Below are 16,187 nucleotides of genomic sequence, written 5' to 3'. Positions count from 1 at the left end.
TTAAGCTTGACTTGTCCTTGTGGATTCATGGCTTTGTCCCTTTAAATGAATGCCATGCCTAAATGGGCAGGTTAGGGGAAGTATCTTAGAGATGGGCTATTTTAAAATGCACCCTCACATGTTAGCAAGTTGCTAGCCAGCAACCTAGCATATATGTGGGCCTGGTCCCTCATCCTCTGCTCCCCGTCACCCTTTCTGATATATGTGTTAGGTCAGCTCTATAGCTAATGGAACCCAACTTCCCAACTTGTCTCTCTGGAATGAAACTAAACTTGTAGAAGCCCAATTCTTCATCAAGGCTTGTTTAGCATTTTGCTATAACTTTCCCCCTCTGTCTTGAAACACATTATTTATAAAACGTTGGTCCCAGAAGAAGGCAAAACAAAGAAGTGGTGATGGCAGGTGTCAGGGGTAAGAAATCAGTCACTCCTCTTAGAGTGGGTGATTAATCAGTAACTGCTGACCTGCTCTTAGTGGACAACACAGACTGGGCTGCCATCACATGGCTTATAACGACCTCCCCATGTGACAGTCCTTGTGGATTGGAGAAGATAAGGGAACTGACGAGTTCCCAACATGTGTTCTGACAGAAAGGCTGGGATGTGTAAAATTCCCTTGTGAAATAAGTTCCCTTGTAGGAAAATCTTTCCGTCCCTCTCCTGTTCTTCTCAATGATCTCCTAATGGGCAGATCTAATGACCTTTTCTAATTTTTCATTTTCCTTGACATCATCTCTAGCATTTGATATGCTTGACCATCTCTTACACTAGGATTTTCTTCATAATAATGACCGTTCTTCATATATCATGACCTTCAAATATCCTATCTAAATAGCCCGAAATAACTTGGAGTCGTGCCTCTCTTGTCCTAGTTATGTTCCTTTCTGAGAACTCCTGCTCCTGCCTCTAGTCTTCCTCCTCTCACCCCTGACTAACCCATTCACTCAGGTTCTCCCCTGGGGCCTCTGCTCTTCTTTATTTTTTTAAAAATATATTTTATTGATTTTTTACAGAGAGGAAGGGAGAGAGATAGTTAGAAACATCAATGAGAGAGAAACATCAATCAGCTGCCTCCTGCACACCTCCTACTGGGAATGTGCCCGCAACCAAGGTACATGCCCTTGACCAGAATCGAACCTGGGACCTTTTCAGTCCGCAGGTCGACACTCTATCCACTGAGCCAAATAGGTTACAGCTCTTCTTTATTTTTAATATATTTTTATTGATTTCAGAGAGGGAGAGATAGAAACATCAATGATGAGAGAATCATTGATTGGCTGCCTCCTGTATGCCCTCTACTGGGGTTCAAACCCCCAACCCCAGCATGTGCCCCTGGCGGGAATCGAATGGGACCTTTCAGTCCGTAGGCCAACGTTCTATCCACCGAGCCAAACTGGCCAGGGCATCTCTGCTCTTCTTTAAAGAAGCTGTCTCTTCCCAGCTGCCTCCAAGGAAATGGCTTCCACATCTGCTATCTTTGGTCCTCACCCGTGTTCCTTTCTCCAGCCCCACGTATACCACTGCCTGCTGGACATTTCCACTTGGATATTCTACCAACACCCCAATGATTTCACTATATTTCTCTCATAAGTGGACCCCTGCCCATTTCTATTAATTCTACCAGATCTCTAGTCTCTATACCTTAAATGCTTTCTCCTCCCTCATCTCTTCATAGCTCCTCAGTGACCCAGTTCCATCGATTCCTGCTTTCTCCCTTCCTTTTGATTCCATTTCTGTGATTCTAATTCAGGTCTTGCCATCCGATACCTCAGTTATTGCAACGTCCTCTTAATTTATTTCTCTGCCACCTTCAGTCTTGAATATTTTGCCTGATTAATCTTCCTAAAATATTACTTCCTTCAAATAACACCCAGGATTCAAAACCTTCCCTATCTCCCCACTGGCTAATCCTGGCATTTAAGGCCTTTTGAAATCTGGCCCACATCCACCCTTCCCAGACACATCCATCACTGCTGCGTGCAAACTGGTCTCTTTGGTACCTTTGAAACTGAAATTATTTGACCCCATTTTGTTCCCTCTGCTGCTCTCTTTTTGAAATACTCTCCTCCTCCTCTGTCCAGTGCAAATCCTACCATGCCTACAAACTCAGGTCAAGGTCAGCAGTTCAGGCTTCATGAAGAGTTCTTCAACTGTAACACATGCATCCATTCAGCAACTATTTATGGAGCACCTGCTCTATGCCAGCCACTGTTCTAGGCACTAGGGATGCAGAGATGAATACCAGCCAAGGTCCCTGCTCTCCTGGAGCTTAAATAAATAATAAGTACTTTTAGAAGTAGTAAATGCTACTAGATCTCAGCAACTCTCTCCATGAATGAGACACAGAGTCTCATAGAAATGTAATGCCTTCTCAGAGACCATATAGTTAGTGAACCACCATGGCCTGGATCGCAGGTCATGTCCTCTGGGTTCTTTCCATTACCTTCAATATTTCTTTTTTTCTTTGGTTAAACTCCTCAAGGTCAGGTCACAATTCTCTCAAACTTGTCCTAGCACTTAGCATGCTACCGGGCATGTTGCAGGTGCTCAATGGCGACTTGTGGGAAGAAAGAATTAGGGAAAGCAGGAGGGAGATGGGGTGTCCCTATTAGGTCACAGACACATAGCGTCAGTTTTCCTCATCTGAGCCCATGTGTTTCATTAGCATCACATGCATTATCCAAATCACTTAGCCCATCAGAGAGTCTAGGGGTTAATAAAGATGCTGTCAGGGAGTACCGGCTTTTATTTTCCACTAAATTTCCCTTGCAAGTAGCAAATTCTATCATTTGGAGTGTGAGTATGACCCAGGGGGTACTCAGTGTCCGGCCGGCTTCCTACTCCTGACGGTGATGAGACAGAACAAGATATAGCTCAGCAGGACCAAGACTGGGAAGAGTCAAGACAATTTGTTTACAACAATCTGAAACAGACATTGGTCATACAATGGTTTCCTTTTACTTTCCCATATTCCGTTGTCTACTACTTTTGAGGAAGAAAAATAGAGAGGAGGTGAAGGGAGGGAGGAAAGGAGAATTTATTACCAGTTCCTATTTATAGAATCGCAAGGCCACACTAAACTATCTTCAAGGAAAGGGGTATTTAAATTGCATTTGAAACAGGATTTGAAATATGCCCTTTTATCTAAATGGTCATTCTTGTTCCTTCACACCAACGTTTAATGGATCCCATATTAATGATTATGGTTTAACTAACAAAATCTGTAGCGAGGAATGGAACCCCCAACTCTGATCTCCCTTTAAATTATTTTCCATGTAGCATACATCCTATAGCCGGGCATAAAGCTCTATTGAATAGCTCATTTGAGCAGAGAATACTTTTGAAAGAATATTAGTAAACTCTTTCAATGGAGTCAAAACACCAAAATGGAAAATTCAAGTTTTGAAGAGAGCCATTAAGTGTGATTAAACCTTTAAAAAGGAGAGAACAACGCCTGCAGAACTCTATTTAGCCATTTCATATCTTTAATTGTCCAAAGATTTACTTTAAAAGCACAGACATGAAAGGATGCCGAATGTTACGGTAGTTAGAGGGGGAGAGTGAAGATAAGGCCTGTTCACCAGCAAATGGAGCTGAGCCCAGAAGTAGAGACAACAAAAGCGCAGGGACCTGCTTCCTTCTACAATATATATAGAGAGAGGGGAATAAAAAGGCAGCGATTCTTGACTTAGCTTTGAGGAGCACAATGGGCATGATTAGGGATCCAGAGTGGGAGCGCATTTAAGTAGCAGTGGCATCCACCAGTCAGCTGGCAATTAGGATGAGAACTGAGGGGGACGAAGCCGAGGAGCGAGAGATGGAGAAATGGGAGAGAGTCATTTGAAAGGTTTTTTCAAAATTTAAGGAGATGAACATTCACTTTGGAAGCTAATATTATCATCTGCTTTCCTAACCTCAAACCTTGGAGGCTTTGATTCAGTAAAAATGGGATGAGACCCAAGAATTTGTATTTTTAAAGAGCCTACAAGGTAATGCTGTTGCTGCTGGTTCTTGGACCCATTTAGAGGAAGGGGGAAGAGCATGAGACAGAAATCTATAGAAACACACACACACACACACACACACAGAGAGAGAGAAGTGTTCCCAAATGGCAAGCATCCTACCTCCTTGTTCACTGTCAAACATGCGAGGCAATCCAGGGAAGGAAGTCAGCAGGGGAATTTGATCCAGGAGAGTATCAGCAAGATGGGGTTTCCTTCTGGAAAAGAGCAGGGATGAAGGAAAGTTAAAAAAAAATAAGAAGAAAAAGAGGAATAAAAAACAAAATAGCAGGTACTCAGGAAAGCAAAGTCCTGAGTTGAATATTCTTTAACTGTCCAGCAATAGAAGTCAACAAAGCAATGTGATCATATGCTTTGGTATATACTGATGATAGTACTTTACAAAATACTCATGCCTTGTGATGAAATATTGATAAATCAGGATAGGCATATGTAAAATTGTGGACTGTTAGATTGTCAAGTGATTTGCGAGAGTATAAAAAACCTGTGGTTTCCAGGCCAGCTCTATGGCTTTGAAGATGGATCTCAAAGTAAATCACTGAGAGAGGGAGTCACCAAGAACTGCCCCCTGCCACAGCCAGAGCATCTCTGTTAGAGGTAGGATTCCATTTGAACAGGAAAGTACTGATTAAATGTGTTTAAAATTCCTGCTTCTGGCCATTTCCCCTCATTTTACAGAGGGGACCACTGAGGTCCTAAGAAGCAGTGTCTTGTCCAAAGTCACTCACCGTGCTTGTGGCAATTGGGATCTAAGCCAAGCCTGGAACTGCTGGATCCTAGTCCAGCGAGTACTCCTCCAGAGCACCTCACCACCCCTTTAGACACTGGAACTTGTCAAGCAAGTGTGTTTTACAAGACTTTGCCACTGCGTGTGGAAAGAACATTTTGAGGGTCACGATTTAATCAGCGGCACATCTGAATGCATGTGATAATGAGTAAGGTCATCCCAGAGTGTTATTTTACATTCTTTTGAAGTAGAAGGGTTCAGTGAGGTGAAGAGGAATAAACAGGACTCCTTGGTTCAGAAGGAGCGGGAACACCTGTGGAGTACTTAAAATACTCGAAGCCTGTTACACACACCACAAACCTTAGACCTTCTCCTTCGCATAGCAACCCAATGAAGCCAGCTAAATTACCCTCATTTAGCCATGGCCATGATTGAGGCCCAGCAGGCTTCATTCAGTTGCCAAATGGGGATGACAAGTCTGGGTGACTTCAGGGCCCCAAACTTTTTGTACTTAATTACATTGTCCTCTGGACAATGGAATGCTTTTGGTTCTTCATGTCATGCCTTTGTGTGGTACTGATTCTAATATATATACTACCATGGGGGATGGCTGTACATTAAGAAAGAGAGAGAGAAAAAAAGGAGAGAATTTTTCAATTAAAATATGTCAAATTCAAACATTCAGGAAGATTCACGTTAAGAGCTGCCATGGGCTGTTCCGGCAATACTTGATTTCCAAGGAATTCTAAACAGGTCCTTTGGGGTCAACACATCCCTACATAAAGCTCTTCCCTGGCTTCCAGCTCTCCTTCAGCCCATCCTTAGGGGAGTTGGGGGGGGGGGGGTGCTCTGAGTGAAGACAGCAGGGGACACGCCCTAAGGATAGAGCTTCAGACCACCTTTCCCTGCTCCCAGGCCATGGACTTCAACACAACACAGAGTCAGGGGCTTAGAAGGGGCAGCTGTGTTTGTGCCTCTACACCGCTCTCAACATTTCTTCACTTTTCTGTTATAAAGATGGTGCATAATTGAAAGTCTAAAAAATGGAGAAAATAATACTTGTGATCCTGACAACCTTACATATACCTGTCTTCATTCTGGTGAATTCTATTCCCATTGTCTGCATAAATAGAGACTTCATGTAGTTACAGTCCTTTTGGGCAAATATTTTGCATCTCACTCCCCCTGCCCCTACACACAGACTCACAGACTTAACTCTACATTACAGATTTTTTCCAGGAGGCGTGTGGTTACATCCTTGTTTCCTCCCCATGCTTCTCTCCCTTCCTTTCTTTTATTCACTCTTCCTGTCCTTTCTTTGTCACTTTGTCTCTCTTGCTCTCCCTTCCATGTTTTTCTCCCTTAATTGAACTGAAAGCTTGCCATAGGCTCCTGGTAATGAAGACATGGCTGAGTTCTGACTGGGTCTCCTGTCATAAATCAGTCTCACACGAGATGTTTCCTAGGAGTAAAATGGGGTAGGTGAGAGGAAGAAGGGGAGCCGTGGTCGTGACAATGGATCAGAATCCTGGGCAAGGGTGATTGTGGGGGTGGAATAAGAAAGGAGCAGGCTGTGCATTCCATAGCGTTAGGAGGTGAAGCGTTTCCTTCCCCATCATCAATTGGAAATAATAACGATAGTAGTAATAGTAATGTTCCAAGCAAGGCCCCCTGAGGAGGGTAAGGTGGTTTCTTGTATTGTTCTAAGTCCTGGACATAGTTCAGTGGTGTTATAATAAACCCTTGCAAAGATGGTTTCCAGTTAAGAAAATGTGTAGAATCACAATGACAGCAGTGGATACTCCCACAGCCCTTTCAATATATGAAGCATCATTTCAACCTACAAAAGCAAAGAAAACACTGTAGATAGAATGGGAGGAAGCTGACATTTGACAATAAAGAGTTTAGCTGAAGTTTTCACCAGATGATTAATATAACAAGTACTTTGCAATGATAAGCATGTTAAGAGGGGCCAAATGCACCGATTGAAAATGTAGGAAGAAGCAAAGGTATTTCTGAAAGGGCAGCATGAATGAGGAGGCACATTCAAAAGATGGAAGGGAAGATACCTGGGGAAGCATTAGTAGCTCCAAGGACTCCAATAAACGTTAAGTTGCAATTTATGGTATTTCTTTGTGGTTCAATTTCCTTGGCAATTATTATAGCCGAGTGACACTTCAATTGAATTATCTGTTTCAATTACTATTAACAAATCAAAGTCCTTAAGTTCGAGGAAATTACCAAGGCAGCTTCAGGAGAGTCCTACCCCTGACACTCCAAGCATAGCTTCGCTTCTCTCCCCATCACCCAGCGGGGCCAGGAAGGAGCCCGCCTGCACAATAGTGTCCAACATTTTCAAAGCACTTCTGGTGGATGCCACCTTCTCCGCGCCGTGTTGTGCTAACCCCAGGTGACCGGCCGCCTTTCTTTGCATAGGACACAATGGCAAATAGAAACATTAGCTCTCGCAATGTCGCAAGAATCCGACTGCATTATTCCTTGACCTCCGGAAAGATAATGTGTCATTTGCTGTACGGAAATAAAAGTTTTCAAAGCAGTTGGAAATATAATTGTGTACACTTCACTTGCTGAACCGCCTTTGTGAGGTTTATTTGTTTGGCCCTTTGGAGCGAGAGAATGGGAGACTTTCACAGAGGTGACCACTTCTTTCCCCCACGGGCTCCGCTGGAAGGAAGATCCTGGGTGGGGAGAAGCGGCTCCTGGATGACAAAGCCCGGGATGGAGGAGCAAGAAGGCCCTGTCTGGTGTCTGAACACCCCTGAGGCGGGGCTGGGGGAATCTTCCTGGTGGGTGGATATTTACTGGAAGTCAATAGCCCAGTGGGCTTTGCTTGGATGCTAATGAGGCCAAGGTTATACAAGTGCCAACTGGTTTCCTTCTGTTCCCTCTGCAGTAAACCGCCTCCTGTCAGCGGCCAGGCCTCTCACAATGCAGGAAAAGGGGTAATGAAACAGGCCGGAGGCTTCTCCCAGACAGATGGCTCCCCAGCTGTTTCTGCCCATGGGTAACTTTTGTTGCCACCACTCATCATCCCGTAGAAAAGACTGTGTCCTCTGAAGCCTTTCCCCTCCAACTCTCTGGGGAGGCCTCTCTTCAGCCATAGGGCCTCCCTTTAGGACCGTTCTCAAGTAGATCATTTCTAACGTGCAAGATGTCTTGTATTGGTGCGGGAGCCATCTCAGTCCCAGGTGAATGCAGAAGAGGTTGACCCCAGCCTCCTGATTCGTCTCACCTAGGAAGCCCTTGAAACACTATTCCCTCTCTTCAAGGCATCCATGAGCCACCAGCCTTGGGGTACCCAGTAGCTCTTTTCTTTGTGAAATGGGCAGACTCAACCTTGCCCTTGCTAACATGCAGGGCTGGTGTGGAAACCAAATGAGGAAACGCGGGGACAGCTTTGGGAAGTGCGAAGCACATGCCAGCAAGCATGATCGGTCACTTCTCACTGACACCCTCCAAAGTCCAAGTGATGGCTGTCAGCCGCTCTGGTCCCCGAGGCAAAGGCGCTCTTCTTTATTGACACTGCGTCCCAGTTACTCTCCTTGGCCTGATGTAGCGGTCATTTTGGGGAGTAGCGACAGGAATGCCTTTGAATCCCTTCCCCTTTGTCCTCGGCACACTGTCCCCGTCCATCTCTCCCTCTTCCCAGCAGATGCTGCTTCCCAGCTGTGTCAGTCAGGGTTCTCCGGAGAAACAGAACCCAGAGGAATTGTCTCATGCCATTATGGGCCTGGCAAGTCCACAATCCTGGGGGCAGGCTGGGATGAGTAGAATTTCTCCTTCTCTAGAAAAAAATCTGTTTTTGCTCTTAAAGCCTTCAACTGATTGGATGAGGCCCACCTCCGTTATTGAGGGTAATTTCCTTTAGTTAAAGTCAGCCAATTGCAGTTGTTAACCACATTTAAAAAATTACCTTCACAGCAACATCTATATTGACATTTCATTAAATAACTGGGTGCCATAGCTTAGCCAAGTTGACACAGAAAGCCAGCCTTCCACGGTTGATACCCTAGGCCCATTTTTTGGGTAAAGCTTTCTGAGCAGCTGCTCATTCCACTGTCAGGAGGGAGGTGGCTTTCTCCCTTGCTTTGTATCTTCTTTGGCTTTCAAACCCCTCCCCCCACAGCTCCCCATGCCCTGTGGAGGTGACGTCAAGATCTCATCTCCTAGAAACAACTATGGTCCTTTCATCCAGTCATCAGAGTAAAATCCATATTAATATTCCACAACCTTGGCTCTGGTAAATCGGTTAGGGTGTGGCTCTTTTCTGTTTAGAGAGAGGAGGACTGGGGGTGAGAGGGCAGCCAACTGCCCTTCGTCAGGGAATTCAATTCTGACCCCAAATGCAACCTTTCATGCAGCCCCCAGTCCTCCTTGGTGCAGTCCGGGACCCGATTCAGCGTGGCTCCAGAATAAAAAAAAGGCTGATGTGATCCCCCCCTGCACACGCCCTTTGGCTCCGCTCTTTCCAAAAGTGAGGCCGGGTACTGGATGCCGGGGAAAGGCCCAGAAGGAGCCCCCTGGGGCCCTGCCCTAAGAAATTCCATCCTAACGGTAGAAAGCACCGGTGAACAGAAAGTGAGACGTGCTAGGTAGACACGCAGGAGCCGTGAAAGCAAAGCTTAAACAGAGCACTACCTCTTGGTAGGTAAGGGAGTCATAATGAGCTCTAAAACGGCAGGCACCGGGAAAAAAACAACTCTAACTATTCCAGGTGTCGGTCTTCGCAGCGTTACCTTCTTTTTTATGCTTCGTTGGGGAGAAGATTTACGTTAAGTTTGCATTTCCTCAGAGCACATTCATTGATGACTAAAGAAGCCTGTCCCAAAGTCGCTGGAAAGCTGTGGGCAGCGGAGAAAGAAGTTGGAACTGAATATGCATTCATTCCACAAATGCATCGTGAACAAGGGCGGAGCCAGCGCGGTACGGTGAGGGGGAGGTGCCTGGTGACTGAGGCTTCCACTATCAGTCAAGATGACACACACAGAAGTACCTCTTCTAAAATAAAGCAGGGCCAGGGGTTGGAAGGCTTGGGGGAGCACTGTCTTTTTGGGTAGCTAGCGGCCTGTGTGAGGGGGGTCATCTAGGCAGAGACTTGAAAGAAGGAAGTGAGGAAGTTAGCCATGGGGCATGGGAGAGGATTCACAGTGTATCCTCTTTCCTGAGATGACGAGGGTGGGTCCTCATAAACAGTACATCCTGTATAACCCGTGTGAAACGAAACACAGATGTACAGTATACGTATTTGTATGTGTGCACACAATACCACCAGTTATAAGTATGAATGTAGATATTTACATAACTTACATAATAAATAATCTCTTTATATACGTATTTATCACACCTCTCTCTCAAGTAATATATGCCCAAATTTAACATGAGTTATCTCTGAGCGATGCGATTACAGGTGAATTTCATGGTTTAATTTTCTTCTCTGATCTTCTATACCTCCCACATTTTATACAGCTCACCTGCTTTACATTTTCTGTCATGTATGAATTGCTCTCTTTAATCTCCCAAATGAAGTCGTTGTTCACGGAGATCTGAGTGTTTTCACAATAAACTAATGTGAAATAATGGTAATAGCTATATCCGTGACCAGTTGGTCTGTGCTGGGTAGTTTCAAGTTTTTTTTATGTACATTATCTTACTTAATCCTCACAACAGCATGAAGGCAGCTGCCATCGTGGCTGCATCTTCCTTCTCCAGCTGAGGAAGCTGAGGTGCGCAAGGGTCCGACTGCCCATGGCCACCCAGCTCCTGGGCACTGGGGCCGGGGTGGCTCCCAGCAGTCTGAGCCCATAGTCCCGTCTGTAACATGGGCCACCACTGCCTCCTCTGAATCCCAAGGCAGCCTCTTCACTGTTTTTCAAAGGTGGAAACTAGAAGACTTCATCAGTGAGTTAGCCAGAGACTGCCTCAACAACATCTCTTGTCTCTGCTATTGATATAGCAAAAGCCAAATGGAACCAGAATGAATGTATTTGATCAGCCACCTCCCCGGTGGCTAGTTTATTCCACAACAGGTGGAATGCAGATTTTCATACCAATTTTGACTGCTTTGATGAATTGCAATAAATCAAATCGGAGCAAGGTCAGGTCTTGGGTAGGGGTGGACACAGCCTACACAGGCTTGGTCTGAAATGCACCTTCTTCCTTTCCGCTTCTCTTCACATCCTGCTTCTCCACCCCCCCGTGTAGATTTCCTCTAGAGGACACTGAAGAGTGGATTCCATCAGGACGCCAGAGAAAGAGTTTGTTTCTTTTGAAATGATGTGGCTGTGTGGTCTGATTCTTTTTTTTTTCTTGGTTTCACTTTCCTTTGGCTGTTTGGGTGACAGGGAAACTCTTACTTCCTGGTTGTCCATGAACGAAGGGGCACAAGACCCACATGTGCTAGAGGCACCGAGTGAGGTGACAGCAGCCATGAGGGAGATCCATGGACACAGCTCAGACCAAAGTGGCCCGAGGGCCGGCCACTTGTGAGAAGCCCAGCAGTACCTGTGGTCCTTTTGCTGTGGTTTGATGTCTTCTGACCAGAGGGGCCATCCTTAGTGTCAGTTTGTAGCATCTGAGATGCCCATAGTGAGAGCTTCCACGTGGGGCTGCCCCACTCTTACTGCATGAGCTTCAGCACCTTATCGAGGGTTCTGGAGACTCCAATGTTTGGTTTGGATGCTTGGAGCAGTTAAGAGAGTGGTGATTTCTATTCTGTCCTTGATCCACCATCCCTTGGGCTCTCAGAGGCCTCACAACATCTGAGGCAGGAGTGTGGAGGAAAGAGAGTAGGGATATGGCTCAACTGCCGCTAAAAATCACAATAAATGTTCCCCATTACGGGAGCACTGTGGAGGGACAAGAAATTGTAACGAAAGGCCAGAGATGTGGTTAAATCAGACTTGCTTTACCCTGTGGTACTGGCACAGTAACTGAGCGGCTAGAAGAAGATAACAGTCTTTGGATGGAAAGACCCAAAGGGCCCCTTAAATTTTTAACACACTCAATATGCAGATGACTCCTATCTCCGAACATGTCTCCCTCACCCGCCTGCCTTGCCCCCAGTGCTCAGAGCTGACACCCCCAGTCAGGGTAAACAAAGTCACATGTCATATGACATTGGCTTCAGCTGGTCTGTGGATTTGTGGCGTTTTTTCTTCTTTCTCTTTTAATGTCCTGTGACTTCACCTTTCCCAGACTATAGATTTATTGCCTTTGCTGTCTGTTGTGGTTTTAAAGCTTGGCTAATGCTTGAAAATGAATTGCAACTTAAGAATCAAAGCTGAGTTGTCATCATGACTAGGAAGCCAGAAGGAAGTCACCAAATCAGTGTCTATCTGCATGTAACCCAGGTCACCTTTCGGGCCATGAGAAGCAATCAGTTCAAGTTGATGACTTGATCTACCAAACTAGCAATTGCAGTCAAAAAGGTCAAACTAGTTGCCACATGGAGATGCCCAGGGAAGTTGAGTCTCTGATAAAACCAACATGCTTTTTTTTTTTTCAAGGATAAAGACATCAGATCATCCTTACAGTAAAGAAGTGTTTTTGTTTACAGTAAGAAGGAAAAGGTTGAGGAAACTCTCCCTTCATCCTTGTTCAGTGTAAATATGGGAATAGGTCGATGAGAGTGCCATGTCAGGGCCATAAGGAATAAACAAGTTGCTCTCTGACTCAGGTGTTTAGAGTTATATCGAAGCCAAACATTCATATGTAAAATTACTAACTAAGGTTAATGAGCATTGAGAGGCAATGGAGTTGAAGAATTTTTCTGTTGGAAAGATAGAAAGCGGAGTCAAGCAAAGATAGTCTTTAGAGATGCATCTCTGGAACAGAGCAAAAGAAGATAGACAGTTTCACCTCTCATGGAATTGCTTTAAGCTTGATCCCCAATGGGCATTGGGATCCACAGTTCACAGGTAAATGAGAGCATATTCAAATGCATTGGGGTGAGAAGCAGCAGCCAGTTGCCCAACTGTTCATCTAGTCCCAGGTCTACTGCTGTAACCATTAGAGAGCAAAAGAACTGTCACACATCTAAGAAACTTCATATATAGAGTTCCGTGCAGATGCCGAGCATCATAAAAACAGGTGGAAACCCAGTCCTTGGTACAATCTGAGCCATATCTATTTGCAATACTGTACAAGCCAACTGTATTTGGGGAATTAGTACTCTATTATGGAGCCAAAATCTGGGCCAAGGAGAGTCCTCTCTTCATAAGTAGGTGAGTTTGAGTTTTTTAACCCATCCCTTTCCCAGATTCCAACCAGCACCATGAAGGCTATTTCAGAAATCTTGAGTTGAAAAAGAGGGCCACAATGGGAGCTTGAGGATGGCATTCAGGGGAGGGGTGGTGTTCAAAGGGACAGGAATCTGGTAGAAGATGTTGAAAGAGAAGCTGGAGAAGGGAATGGCAAGCCAGGAGGAAATAACATCTTGGAAACAAAGTTTGGAGAACCAGGTGAGAAGGCAGTGGTTAAGAGTCTACATGGTACAGACAGGTGGAGACAAGAGGATGATGTAAATGTGCCTGTGCCATAACACGGAGGTCATGGGTGGCTTTTGCCAGGGCAATTTAAGTAGATAAGACAGAAAGCAGATTGTTGTGGGTCAAGTGATGGCTGAGGAATGAGAAAAAGGGAAATGTTAGTAGGCCACTCTGTTCAAAGGCCTATAGGGAGAACCTGGTTTATATGCTCAAACGATGGCAATTCTAGGAATAAAACAAGTCCAGCAATGTTCTAAGAGATGAGATCCAGAAGACAGGTGTAAGGCCCATCCTGGGGATGAAAGGAGGAATCATTTGAGACAGGGGAGGGAGGCACAGAAAAGCGTGTGGGGTGTAGGTAGGAATTTTAAGAAAACCCATGTCAGTGACCCTTATCATTTTATTGTGAAATTGAAAGTAATATATAATATGCTAAGAAGATGCATAAGACGCTAAGAACATGTGATGGAATTGCTAATTGGTATTGAGGGGCAGCTGAGACTGGAGACCAGAAATCAGCAGTGGCACTCGTCAGCACATTTGATTGATTTCCTGTAAGTCATACTCACTAGCTTGGGTGCAAGAGTGAAAGAAGCAGATGGTTTGGTTAATTCTTAGTCAAGGTGTTAACAGGCAGATGCAGCCAAAGGACAATTTGGCAAAGTAATTGCAGATGGCATGGCGGTGGGCACAAATGAAGAGAGGGTGTCTCAGTGTGACAGACAGACTATTCATCGTTGAGAACTCAGAACTGTGGCTAAATGGAAAATGAACCCTTTTTGTGTGGTTGTGTTTCCATTTATCGTCTCGCTATATTTACACAGGTTAGATCAGCTGCTGGAAAAAGCTCTATGGCTAGCCAAAATTTCAGAACCACCCCTTTTCCACTAGTGCCCGATCAGGGTACGTCTAGCTAAGCTGGGTGTATCAGACAGGATGGGTGAAATTCTTGTTCATGAAAAATCCCCCGAGGTCAGGTGACCCTCTGGGGAGCCTGCCTTCACTCAGGGATGGAAGTTGCTTCTGTCATTTCAACACATGGCCTCTAAAGGGACAGAAAGGATGAACAGGGCACACTGACTATTAATGCTGCAAAGGAGAAGTGAGATGACAGTCAGTCCACATTCTCGTGAGCTCAAAGTCATCCAAGACCCCAATCCAACCGCAGAGAACGCTGGGAAATGAAGGAGAGTGTGTGAACATTCAGGGAGCATCAATGACACTCTTAACCTGGATCAACCGCCACGTAGCCCACGACCTGCACTGAGTTTCCGAGAACTTGACTCTAGTGATGAGGAGGGAAAGACTGAAAAGTGGGAAGTGTAATGTCACTTGGGGATGACTGTCCACATGGCGCCAGACCACACAGTTGGAAAGTAAACGTATAAGCTAAAGTGTAATTCTATGATTAGGTATAGTGTAGGACAACAAAGGCAGAGAGGAGGAGGAAGAGGAGAAGAGATGAAGAAGGAGAAGGAGTAGTGGGAGACAGAGGGAAAGAAGAAGAGAAGCAACAACAGCAACAAGGTCATTTGATGAAACTGGAATGTTGGTGTAATCATTTCCCCCCCGAAGTTTGGCCCAACTGGAGTCTGCTCACAGGAAATAAAAACATAAATGAAGGTAAGGACAGGGGGAACCCGCCTGACCTGCCAGCCATGTGGAATTTGCAGGGAGAAATGTCGCAAACCAAGCTGCCCCCTCTGAGCGGCCCCGGGTCTCCGCTGCCTTCCTCTCGTTCTTGCCCAACTCCCCGCTTCAAAACCACTGGATATTTAGAAACTGTTTTCAAGACCAAGAGATGGGGAACAGGCCTCTTCCACCCACCACTGGTGCCACTCTTGCGGGGAGCGTGCTATTTCTTTTTAATTTGCTCACTCAGTCCTGAATAACTTTTCAGAGGGCTCCAGACACCGCAGCGTGACAGCTTAACCAAGGCGCATCCCATGCGATGGAATTGCTCTACAAGCAACCTTGCCAAAGGCCCTTTTCGATGCACAAAGCTGGCTCTATCTTTGTATATTGAGGGAGCTAAATCAATGTTAAACGCTTGGCTCTTTTCACAGGACAATGACCAGGACCTAAGCTGCGTCCTTCCTTTTTGATTGACACTTGAAACGCAGCGCGGGAATCAGCCAGAGGCGCTGCTACAAGCCGAACCCTCTGCTGGGATAACCACTGGTGACATCTGCAGAAAGGCCGACAAAAGGCAGTTGAAAGCTGTGTTTGTTGCCGTCCCCCCTCAGATCTCCTCGCTTTCATGGAGCTCCTTGCTTGCTTTAATATTATGATTCAGCACCTGGCTTTTTTGAACCTTGCTTTAAACTTCAAAAGGCGAGGTGGTATTAACAAACATGAAAAGAAAAAGTGGCGGTAGTTTGATTTACTGTTGTCGTCTTATCAAGGGTTTTTTTGTCACCAGCTGCCACTTTCTGTCATCTTTGGAACCATTATCATTTCTCTAAAATCTAAAAGACTCCACTTAATAACAGCTTTGAATACAGGCAGGATCAGTAGCATACACAGTTCTGGGGATGACAGGACCATCAAATGCAAAGAAAGATGTTGCCCCCCCCAAAAAAATATATATATATTAATAATAAAAACCACAAAAAAACAAAAACCCAAACCACACAAATAAAAGCCATAGTACTTTCTAGTGACCTTGATTTCAGAATTAAACAAGTCCAAGTCCAATCCGGTGCCATTGTTACCTTGGAATGCACTGGAGAGTTTCCTTGAGAAGTTCCTGGTTGTGAGGGCTAGTGGGGAGTTAAACCTCAGGCCACAGCAAGGCTCCCTGAGTCCAGGTAGGAGGGGAAGCTCTGCTATCATGAAAAGGGCTGGAGTGTCCTCAGCCAGCACAGCTGCTCGGCTAATTAAGGGCTCATTTTCACCGACTTACTAATACTCTTGAGCAGCCACTTGATGC

The sequence above is a fragment of the Myotis yumanensis genome, unplaced genomic scaffold (genome assembly GCF_028538775.1).
Source record: "Myotis yumanensis isolate MYYU_CA2020_CCGP unplaced genomic scaffold, mMyoYum1.0.hap1 SCAF_17, whole genome shotgun sequence".
NCBI lineage: Eukaryota > Metazoa > Chordata > Mammalia > Chiroptera > Vespertilionidae > Myotis > Myotis yumanensis.
The sequence above is the reverse complement of the archived record's forward strand: the minus strand, read 5'-3'. Positions refer to the sequence as shown.